The sequence below is a fragment of the Pyxicephalus adspersus genome, chromosome 7, assembly GCF_032062135.1.
Source record: "Pyxicephalus adspersus chromosome 7, UCB_Pads_2.0, whole genome shotgun sequence".
Classification (NCBI taxonomy): Eukaryota; Metazoa; Chordata; class Amphibia; order Anura; family Pyxicephalidae; genus Pyxicephalus; species Pyxicephalus adspersus.
In genome coordinates, this window is record NC_092864.1 from 48,814,609 (window position 1) to 48,827,241 (window position 12,633).

A 12,633-nucleotide genomic window follows, 5' to 3' on the forward strand; every position below is an offset into this window, starting at 1 on the left:
GAAAAAATACGGGGTTAACCAAAAGAGCAAAAATATTTAGTGCGAGAAATTACGGGCTTAGCGGTTAGGGGGTTAATCACTTGAGTCTGTACTGCCCCCTCCTGTCCACTTTCATAAACAACCTAAACAGCTTATGCAAAAAAATCACTGTTTCTTGACGTGTTTTAACACGGGGGGGAGGACCCTGAAAATAACATTTATGCCTTCTGGAAATCTTTAGCTATAATTCCCATATCCCCAGCTTGCAGTACATTAGTGGGATGTTAATAGGAAGAATGACCCTTACATTGCTGGTCTGTGTCAAGAATACCCACCCCCGACCGAAAAAGATCACTGGTGTCAGGTAAACTGTCCTGAAAGGCACAAATAGCTCATTGCTAGGTAAGGAACCCCTAGCAACCTCTGGAGGAACTCTAAGGTTCTATGGAACCATGGTTGAGAAAAACTGCAATAAATATATACCAAATGCAAGAAGCAGAAACAAAACTGAAAAATATATATTGAAAAAGAAATGGTAATGGAAGTTTGTAAAAATATTTATAACAAATTACAGTGTGTTATGGGGCCCAACAAGGTTTAGGCTTTGCATTAGGGCAGCCTATTGAAAATTAATGTTCTGGCCAAGCACATGCTAACAAATGCAAATGACCTATTTCTTTCTCACACAATGTTGCCTTGTAGCGCAAAGGACTAAAACACAGGTGTGTTGTCTTAGTGTATTGAAGTGTCATTTAAAATTTTTAGCACCACAACGCAACAAAAAATCTAAAAGAGACAGATCAGGATAGTCAAGTTGATCTGTATTTATTCTTTAGACAAACTTTGACAAAGACTGGCTACTTCTAGAAGATGCCCTCTAGTCAATTAAACTCCGAGATCCATTCATTTAGTTTATCATCCAGGAATTACTGTAGTGCAGTAGTCCATCCTATCAGTAATCTGACAGGTAATCCCCGCTTGGGGTGCAGCAGAGCTATTCCCTGGCTGCTTTACAAAACCTTTACCCTGAGAATTCTGAATGTGCCACACTACTTGTGTTGTATGCTGTGTCTGAAATTCAGGATGAATATGACTAATGATTCTGTAACAGATTATCGGTAAAATGCCAAGCATGGAGTAATAATTCAATTACAGCATAATAACACCTAAAAGTACCCATATAACCCTTTGCTCAGAGTTATTTCTCAGGAGTTTTCAACTCTATATACAGAATATCAGACTAAACTACATTCTAAAGATCCAAGATTTGTATTTCAAGTACTGTTTTAGGTCATTGATGCTAGTTACCTCCCGTGTGCAGGTAATTCTCCGTGGATGTGGAGCCTCTTGCTGCAGCTGATACACTGGATAAAAACATAAAAGTATTGCTTTACACAAAGATAAAAAAATACTCTGCACAGTTTAAACAAAGCCTGCCTTTTTAAATACTATATTTATACCTCTTAGAGCACATCATTTTAGTTGAACTATATCAATGGCAACACAGGCATATGGGTTGCATGTTTTAAATATTAAAAAAAGCAATTTACCAAGTGAAAAGAACTTAAATGAACATTTAAAATTTCCACACACTTCTGTATTACTTATAGTCTGCTAGAAGCAATTACTTCAGTATTACCCCCGGGGATCACATGAGATCCTTAAATATACCATACAGATATAAAAAAAAAAAGTTTCAATACACCTGAATAGAGAGACCGCAGTCTGCCAGGGAATAAAAGAGACCGCAGTCTGCCAGGGAATAAAAGTAACTTCCAAAGAGAAACATTCAGATACTTACCAGTGGTCAAGTAGTAATGGTTACCAGAAACAGAGATATTTCTATCATCTAGACCCTCCTTTATTTGCATAGAATAAAGTTGATGTTCCACAGGCAACTTTGTAGTGGAGAATACCTACTTTTACAAATTCCCAATGCAAGAGATTAACAATGATTTGTAGCTAAACCCACAATGGAAAATCAAACTTGTACAGGAATTTATTGTGACTTGTGATTTATTGTGACTTTTTGTGACTTGTGATTTATTGTGAATTATGACTCTTTCTAAACAAAAGAATAAAGGGTCAGTACCCAGTAACTGGATTATTTTCCAACACTTTAGAAGATCTTTTTGTGTCATAAGTAGTACCTGAGGCATAGTTATTATATTTAAAGTGATGTTCAGAGGCACCATTCCTAATCATGGAATCATATTTTGTTGGCTTTTTTTTTACATCCAGGCGGTCTTTATTACAGAGCTGGCATCCACAATCTTATTTTATATAAAAAAGGAAACAGGATGAATCCCCACTGGTTAGAAAGCCAAAAGATGCTTTAGGTTTTTTAGTCTTTCCTGTTTCTTTTAGATTACATAAAAAAAATATCACAGAATCCGCCTACTAATTTTGAACACTTATCAGGAAATATTTCAACAGTATGTTCTCTTTAATGTTGCACTGAAGCAGATTTTTTCAATGAACACAAGAATAGAGATGGTTATCATGTTGGAATACTTACAGTAAGATTTCCATACTGGCGGCCTGTACTCATCATTATCTGGGAAAAAAAAAGAAAGATGTTAATTATGCCATAAAAGACTTTCACAAGTTAACCAATAAAATGAGGAGAATGAATCCAACCAAAAAATGTTTTGTGCAGAAGGTAATACAGGGGAGAGAACCTAAAATGATACAAAGTTTCCATCCCTGATGTAATGATCCAGATATGTAGTTCTTCTGCCAATTACTTTACAGTTTTGTGTTTCTTTACTGATACCAGTTTATAAAGATTAGGAGTTTCGTTAGTTCCAATTTGGGTTGCAATATACTAGTTGTGATAGAAATATGTAGCCTTGATGGTGTTGTGATAATGCTAATCACCAGGACTCATTTTACAGTACATTACAATCAAATATTTATCTTACTTTTTGTAAGTTGAAAAATTCAAAATACTGAAGCATAACTCAGACAGTTAACTAAGAAATAATACAACTGAAAATAAATACTGATGTATTATAGAATGTGTCATGTAATGCTTTTAAAGAGAAAGTGAAGTCCTACTTTGAACAAAGGGTGATCAGGCAGGTGATTATTGCAGAAAGGGGCAGGCAAAGTCCCTTCTGCAATAACTGTTCTTACCTGCCTAACTGACAAGAAATTTGACAGCTGGTTGGCAAAGTTTGTTGCCAGAAATACCCGACAATCCCAGCTTGCCTTGTCCTCCTGCTGGAAATAAATGACCTCCCAAGCGCTTGCGCAGGAGTTGGCCCAGCCAATAAAGATGGCCGATGATCCATTTCAGGAAGAGAAAGATGACAAAGATTGCAGCACCCTGCAGTGGAACGGGGACAGTTGAGTATTGCTGGTTTAGTTCCCCCCAAAATTATACTTTAGAATGTGGAGTAAGTCCTATTTTTTTCTGACTTCACTCTGTAGGAGACATGCAATTAGTCGCTGTGGTGCAATGTAGAAGTAAAACGGTCACAAATTGAAATGGGTCGAGGAGCTAGTTTGCTTGTTTGATCCACTGAGAAGATGGGGCTTGTGTAGACAGGCAGATATAGCAACATGCATTTCTGAGCATCTTCAGTCTGCTTTAAATTCTAATTATCTTGGGAAGTAAAACCATTCTGATGTGAACAGATGTCCCTGCACATAGGATAGTTCCAAACACACAGGCAAGGTTAGTTCATCAGCTGTAATAGTCACCAATTGACAGGCTGCAACACATGGCACCATCTAGTGGTCATGCAGTAAAAGTGAACCTATAAATATTAAAAAATGTACCAAATTAGATTTTTGTATATAAATATTATGTTCTAAATACCCCAATCTACGGCCTCTTCTGATTGGTAACTGATCGTGATAAATGGCCAATGTGTTTGTTTAGTGCAAAGATCCAGCTGTCTGGAAGTCAGGCAAATGTTAAGATCACAGGGGGTGTATGAAATAGTCTGGAAACACAGGATAATATGATAATCACCCCATCAGTTGTACACACCACTCTGACTGTGAAACTGGGGCAGAGGCCAACATGCATTAGTTATAGAAGCCAATGAACATGGACAATATCACTTAGCGCTTGGCTGCGGTCCACTAAAAGAAATATAGATCATAGGAAATTCCCTTCGGGCTGCTGACTTCAGGAGATTTATTCTTAACAAATATGGACATGTTCATGGAAAAAAAGATCTAAGAATAAAGCAGGACTTGGCTAGACAGATTTTAAAAGTAAAATCAAGGCTTAGGCAAAATTAAACTATACAATCATGAGAAAAAGAAGGTACACAAAGGATACAGCTGACTTTAAATATGTTGAAAAACAATTAATCTTTTTTTAAACAGTACCAACAAATACATTTACTATCACTTTAAACACGTGAAATTTATATATTTTCATTTATTATACAGAGAAAAAAAACATATTTACACCTCAAAGGAGCCCTCCAATGCTCTCAGAAAGAAAGTTGTGAATGCCTACAAGTCTGGCAAGTGATTTAAAAAAAAGATTGACAAATACTTAAAATCATTTATTTTACTTTAAGGAGGAAAAAAAAAGGAAAATTAAGCCCAAGAGCTGACTATCTTGCAGTGCACAGATGTAAACGAAAGAACCAAAACAAATGTGTGAACACATCTTAAAACACAAAATTCTGGATGAGCAGCTAAGCTGTTTTGACACTTAAAGGGAGCGATCAGGAAGGTGAGTATCTACATTTCTTTTATTGAAGAACACCTATCCCTTTCTACAATTAAACCCAGCCTGACTGCAAATTGGAAGTTTAGTTCTGCTTTAAGGAAAAACATAATAAGGCCCAAATCTTTAACACATCATGCACAGAGATTTTTTTCTAATAAACAATACATATCCAGCTAAGTATCTATGTCCAAGTCTCTTTGTCACTGCTGTTTCCAGGTGCTGGACACTACTGTTCCCTTGAACCCTGTTTAACAGGAGTACGCATAATAGTACAGTCACCCTTATTTTCTCCATAGATTAACTCCACATTCACCTAGATCAAAGCCTGAGCCAGATCACCCACAAGGCAACCAATGCTCTCCGAGACATTTGCTGACTTCAGCATGATACATCTCACTCCTATGCTTGGAATGCAGCTTATAAATAGTGGAGGGGAAAAAGGTTGTAGGTAATGTGGCTAGGTAAGTGGGTTTGCTGGGTGATTTAGATGGGTTGCCGATAGTATGTGACAGTGTCACAAAGAAATTATGTTGTCACCTAAAGGATTGTACTCAAAACACAGTACAATATCACAGAGTGATATTCAATGTTTGGAGAAACCATGTGAACCTAGAATATGGTGCACACACGCACGCACTCTCACGCACACACAAACTATACAATACATTCAGGTTGCCCAATCATTTAAATGGGGTGCCCAATGCAACAAAAATTAGCATGTGCAATCTTTGATACGGGACCACAATGCACATCTATTGGCAAGGTGATCAGGAGTGCCATTCAGACTAAGATGTACTGCACCACACAAACACATGACATATGTGTTACCAGCACACAATGGTGTGATGTGACCCTTGGGCATTAAGAAACTTGACAGGCACCAGGATTTATTGATTGTATCATCCTTGAGCCAGCAACTCAAGACAGGAAGTAGATGATGACCCTGGATGAAAACTAAACAAAATAGGATCACGCCTTCCAAAGAAAAAACATAAAAGGGTTGTCAACGGTAGCACAATGAACAGCTAGCATTATTGTAATATTTAAAACATATCTGATAACAGGTCCATTTCTTTATACTAAGCAGTCACAAAGACCAACAGCACAGTTTATGAAGTGTACCTAAAAAGTCAAACTAAACAAAATATCAAGTCAAGAATTTCATATAAATTCAGACGGATTTTCTGGTTTATGAATTCATTCATCAAAAATTCACAGTCAGAAATCCCCAAGTTTTTAAATCGGAATTAAAGTTCTGTGATCCATGATCGGACAGGGCTTGTCATTAATGCAGAAAGGGACAGGCAATGCCCCTTCTGCAATAATCCCTCCGGGTCTGTGGCAAAAAACTGAACTGAGAATGCGCAGCCTCACTTTTGCTTGCCAGACTACTCTGCAATCCTGGCTTCTACTGTGCGTGCTGATTATGAATGAACTCCCGTCTGCCTCTGCAGGAGTTACGCCGTACTGGCCCAGCCAATCAAAATGGCCAAAGAATGCATACAGTAAGTGAAGAAAAGAAAAAGATTGCCGTACCGTGGGAGGTCATACGGACAGGCGGGTATCGTGGGTTTAGTTCCACTTTAAGCTCCAGCCATTGTCACGGAGTCATGTCTCCCTTCAGTTGAAAACCATACAAGACCTGCTTTGCACTACAAACCAAAGCATCCACATAAGTAGGTACATGGCTCCATGCACAACGGTCTAATAAAACAAACAAGCCAGTACTTCAAAAGTAAAACATATAGTTTACAGCTGTTTTATGTACAAATAACTGATGAGATGTTCTAGACTGAGCATTAAGACACAATTGCTCAATTTCTGCTGCAATGCAAGAAGACATACTTATAAGGATATTATCTGCATCTGTATGTAGTCTCCTTAGGCATTCACAGGACCAAAAGACAGCTATTACTAGAGGAAAGTTTAGTTTAAAAAAAATGCCTTTGGGTTGCACAACATTGTGCGCAAATCTCAATACCAGCCACAAAGGGGAAAGCGGAAATAATCCGATTTAACACAAGATTATATAACCTCCCACCTTCAGCTCGGCATTTGTTATAACTTAGCTGTATCAGCATTTCCTTTCCTGTCAATTCAATACAGCCTGAAAACTTTCACTCACCCTTCCCTTGCTGTGTGACCAGAGTACAGAAAAGGAAGTATTAAGGAAGCTGTAACAAACAAAAGCTCATTATAGAAAACATACACACCTAGAAAACAGCGCATGCTGATGGGTGATGGATTTTCAGGCATGTCAGTGGCACAATGTAATTAATTTGTGAAGCTAGCTAGATGAGTTATCTGGGAATAAAATAGGAGCTAGGACATCAGGAACATTCTAATTATGCAAAAACAAACAACCCCCCCCCCCCCCATAAAAAAAAAAAAAAAACATGATGAAAAATAATTTTCATTAAAAAAAAAAATTTTGCAAAAATACCCTAAATAATTTCTATAACTTATATCATTTATATATAAATATGATGTAAAGTGATTTGCATTTGCTAATACAGCTTTGCAAGAATAACCTAAATAATTTCTATAACTTATATCATTTATATCTTCAAAATCCTTTCAGCGACTTTCTCTTTTCTATGCACAGGACTGCTGTGCACAAACTACAGATAAATCCCGTGCCTCTCTGCACAAATACATGGCTTTATTTTGAAGGAAGTATAATGATTCATATACATTTTTTTATATATTCGCTTAGGGACTAAAAAATATTTTCATTTTATTATGATAAGTTTAAGATATTGCACAGAAACATTTGCAAGCATGAAGCTCTGGTTACTCCCCCCCCCTCCCCAAGTTTATACTATAGCTGCTGTTTGAAATGAAAACTTATTTTTGTAAGCTGCTTCCCCTTCCTGTCTGTTTTAAAGGTGCTTAAGCTACTGAACTCAGTATTGTCTACTGTAGCCTCTTTCAAACTTTTTTACCCCATAGGAACCCTTAAATAAATTTCCAAGTATTCAGGGAACCCCTGATAAAATTTTATTAGGGTTGGTGGAAAGAATGCCCCCATTAAGGTAATAATTGGATTAGAAAGGCCTTTACAGTGTTGGTCACCCTTCCAGATAGCAGATCACTGTCACTGGCTCTGTCAAATGGTGCTGAACCCAGATCCATGAAGGCACCATCAGATAGGAGAGCCAACCAGCCAAAGCTCGAACAACCACTGGAGGAACTTTGAAGATCCACAGACCCATGGTTAAGAATGGCTGATCTAATGAATAGCCCTGCTAATTCCTGCTAAGTGTGCTATTCCTTATGCTAGCTACATATTTTTCCAAGCAGCTGCCAGTTCTGCTTTGTTAGATTTGGTGCAGACACACAATGGGCTAAGGATGGGAAGGTCCCCATTTACCTAGAACTTCTGGGTCTGGGCTTATGGCGTTTTTCCATACCATTAGGGAAGATGGGACATCCCAAAGTACATCTATGCTCTCATCATATTCTTATAGACAAATTAAATACAAGAAAAGTTAGAAAATTAGATTCAAAGACCACATTTTGGGAATCTGCAATGCACACTGTAATAAAACACACACATTTTTTTTATACACACATGGTTGTGAAGAACTGGTTAAAAGGTGTCCTAACCTCTCCCTAGTCTACTATATAAAACTGTCATTTTTATCTGAAAGGCTTTCAGTTTAACTGACAGATGCTGACAGTACTTACTATGCATTCATTTTTAATAAACAATTTTGCTAGCAGGATTACATCTGCTTTACTCAAGTATTGCAATGAAGCAAAATAAGTGGGCTCGGACATGCAAGATTTTTGCAAATGATATTAAATCTGTGAAGGAAAAAGACATAAATGTGTAGACATTACATATCCACTAGGCTACTACATTAAAACATAGAGCTCTTCATACCTGTAACCTAAATAGGCTAAACCTTTCTTCCATTCTAAAGATGCCTGTCATAATTGACAGCTGTGAACATAGTGATGTGTGCCTGTTCTGTCAACTCCATGACAAATCAGCTAGAACACTATGCTGAAGAAGAGAAAATCTCCAGGCAGTTAGAAACTGTACAGGTATCTGCAAGTCACAGGATCAACATATTGGGTTGGGGATGGATGCTGGGTAGCAAGAAGCTAGTTGTACAAAAAGCTCAGTGCACTTGATCGTGTGACCAACATAGGCCATTATTATTGGGCTAGGTTTGGACCCATATTGAGTCTGAATTGCATTGGGTATATGAAGTGTTAGGAAATCTAAAATGTTTTCTTTTGGATAGAATAGGGAAACCTCAGAATATCTCATGTATTATTTTTTGGGTCCCTGCTGGGAATATTACACCCATCACATAGTGACCATTCTCTCCATAACTTAAAGTGATGAGAAAGTATGAGCTCTCATAGGAATATGGAAGCTCCTGATACAGAATCGGTCTCCGATACAGAAAGTTTTGGCTAAGGATGCATTTTATGGATGCAAATAAACTAGAGGAGATAAAATGAAATTGCACAAATGGTGAAGAAAATACATAGCAGACATAACATAATATTCAGTCAGTCCCAGAACACTTGCTGAAATATAGTTCGGCTTTAACATGCAAATCTGAAACTATATTTCTGCAAAAAAAAACAAATTCATTATTGCAGAAGGGACAGGTGATGTCCCTTCTGCAATAAAACATACTGACCTGCCTGAATGCTATTCTCTTTGGGTGCTGCTGGGACTGAATGAACACAAAATATACAACATCCCGGCTGAGACAGTCAAAATGCGTAAAGATTGGAAACAGGAAGTAAAAAAGAAAGCAGATGGCAGCCCCCACATTGGACAGGTGATGTAACCCTTAGCTGTCTGATGACAAATAAAGGACCTGCCTGCTTCAAGTTTTTAAGGATAAAGGTTAAAGGGGAACTAAAATGAAAAGTGCCTAACACAAAAAAATACACTTACCTTCAATCCTGCAGGGCAGTCAGAACCCGTAATGGGTCATCCCGCTATTCGCCCCCAAGCCGGCGCGCCAGGCAGCGCCATCTTCGCCTCTTCTTCCTGGTTCTTCCTCCTACGTCACTTGACCCAGGCACGACATTGGGTCACGTAGGTTGGAAAAAAAAAACTTGCCGATCTCACGATCTCCCGATGTGAATGCGTGAGATCAGCAAATTTTTCTCTTTTCACAAAAAAAGGCTCCTTCTGCGCATGCCTGAGCACCCTGGGATGTGTGACATAGGTACTCCGGGAGGCTTTGCGCTCCCATTCATTCTCGATCGCCTAGGCAATCAAGAATTAGGGGGTAGTGCTGCACCCTTTTTTTTTTTTTTTTGCAAAAAAACAAACAGAATTTTTACTTTGCATACAAGGGCTATCTATCTTTTTATGTAAAGTGAAATTTCTGAGTTTAGCTCTGCTTTAGGTTCAGCTTCGACTTCTTTTATCGTTGTGAATGCCCTACTGTGCCAAAACCTATTAGTAAAGTCATACATCACATGAAAAAGTCTTAGTAGTAAGAGGTTTTATTAGAACTTTAAGCTGCGTACACACGGCAAATTTTTCTCGCCCGATAATCGGTATCGGCCAATTATCGGGCGAAAATCTGCCGTGTGTACAGTCGGTCGTCGTCCACCGTCCGACGACCGTCCTGGCGGATCCATGGACGATGGACGACGACCGATCCTAATGAAAGGGAAGGGGAGAGCGCGCAGCAGGGTGCCGCTCCGTCGCTCTCCCCCTCCCCTCTCCATAGAGCATGAACGGTGCTGTATGTACAGCATCGTTCATGCATCGTGCAGTCTTTTCTCGTTGGAAAGGATCGTGAAAGATCCTTTCCAACGAGAAAAATTGCAGGTGTGTACGCAGCTTTAGTCTTCTCTATCTCTTGATTTACATATCATTTGGATAAAGGTTTATACAGAAGTTAACCCAAGCTTTCTCTAATACTATCATTCCCATACTATTATCTCCACAAGGAAAATTAAACTAAAAATTCACTATTCACAAAAAAGATCAGAATTTATAACCAATGCCAGACCTACAATTCTGATGTTTTTAGTACTCCTATGTTTTCATATTTTGTTTTGGTTATTTTTTTTTTCGTTTATACTTGTTATCAAATATCAGAGTGCCCTGAATCTATTACATTTTATAAATATTAGTGTAAAATCACTAACAAGAAGCCTGGCAGACATGACAGAGGGAGGTTTGATCACTGAACAAAGTGTAGCCAGAATTAATTCTTCACCAGTCCCATTTTGAAACTAACAACATCTGTCAGTGCATTGATCTTTAACTCCCAAAGAGCAATCCCATTCATCTCACCAGCAGCCAGAACAGATAGAGTTACTCTCTATGAAATTATAATATCCCCCAATCAGCTGCATTCATTATACAATACTGGTAATAAAGACGATCTGAAATATATTGTACAGTACAATACAGCAATTAATGTTAAATTGCAGTAACCTGCAACAATCCAGTGTTGTCTGATCATCCAACACTAAACTAAAAGCAGACCGAGACACAAAAAAAAAAAACCTTACCTTAGGCTGGGTCTACACAGACGTTTTTAAAAAAACGCATGTAAACGTTCCTATTGCGTTTATATGCACTTTTATCAGCTTTTTAAAGCTTGCCTTTAAAATGCTGGAAAATGCCTATGCCACGTTTTCCAGTGTTTTTAACGAACTTGCATATTAGGTGCTTAAAAATGCGTGAAAAAGTCACACTGAAGTCAATGGCAGCGTTTACCCGCGTTTTGGGGCGTTTTCAAGCTTAAACCCAGTGTTTTAATTTTTTAAACGTTGCAAGCAACGTTTAAGACGCAGCTCATAAAAGTGCCTCAAGGAAACGTTCCGGTGTAGATTAGTTCATTGGAATGCATGGGGATTTCAAACATGGGCTTTAAAAGCCTCAGGTTAAACGCTGGGGAAACCGTCCGTGTAGACTAAGCCTTAAAAGGCATAAAATAATAATGTGCAACAGAACATCTGCTATAGATGTCATTATATTTAGATTTTTATGGTTTATATTTGAATATTATGGTTTATTATTAAAATGTGTACTTAAATCATTTTCAGACAATCCATTACTCTAGAATCTTTTTTAGAAAGGAAAGTGTGCAGTTGGTAAATTTGGTTAAAAAGCTATAAAAATCAAAAAAATGGATAATGAGATCTCCAAAACAGCAAGTCAGACTGCTAATATTTTATTACCGAATATTCTAGTATTTCCTTACAAAAGCCCAGCACTGGGAGCTGACTTTACATTTTGCTTCTGTCACTCATTTGGAGGTATTGCCCCTCTATTCCTACCTCCATCCAATACTCCTTGTCGAATGCCCTTTGTTATGCTCTGGTTTAAATATGTAAAAGGATAAAGTACTAAACTTCCCATCCATTCTTCAGATTATGCCATTGATAAATTTAAAAGGCTTCAAAAATTACCAGTAATAATACAGGAAAAAAAAATCAGGAATTTTAAATTTTCCCTTGCAGAATTTTTCCTTTCCATAAACTATTTGTATTCACTTGCAATATGCCTTGAACTTGCTAAAATAATGAACTACACAAGAAGAGTCAAATCTCTAGCATAACCCTCTCCTATTCTCGAAGTGGCTTATTGCTCTCAGTGCTGGTCCAGCTCCTCTCCTCCTTTTACAATCTGTTATACGGCTGTAGGAGGAGGGTAATAACAGAGTATAAACTGGGTCAGCTGATATCACATCTAGGATGGCAAATCCCAGAAGCAGAAGTCTCAGAGCCATGTCTACACAATGGAGGCTTTTACAGGTAAATCACATGCAAACAATATGATAACTGCAAATAGGATCTACAGCAGTGATCAGATTACCTGATATAGTGCAGCCCCCGACATCTCTAATGGGCACACCAATAAACTGTGAATGTAACGCTACCAAAAGCCATTACAGACTGTGGGTTCCCTCCCAGAGATGGACAGGGACCGCTGTTGCTCCACCATTGCATGG

General features: G+C 38.1%; 1 protein-coding gene across 1 annotated transcript in view; it reads right to left on the reverse strand.

Annotated features, from left to right (window-relative positions):
* CHN1 (chimerin 1) overlaps positions 1–2,539 on the reverse strand; it is a 49,580-nt gene extending 47,041 nt beyond the window's left edge. The window contains exons 1-2 of the mRNA XM_072418367.1: positions 2,498–2,539; positions 1,288–1,343 (exon numbers count right to left, since the gene is read on the reverse strand). The gene's annotated coding sequence lies outside the window, so the exon portion shown is untranslated. The remainder of the gene's footprint in view (positions 1–1,287; positions 1,344–2,497) is intronic.
* Between the last annotated feature and the right edge of the window lie 10,094 nt (positions 2,540–12,633).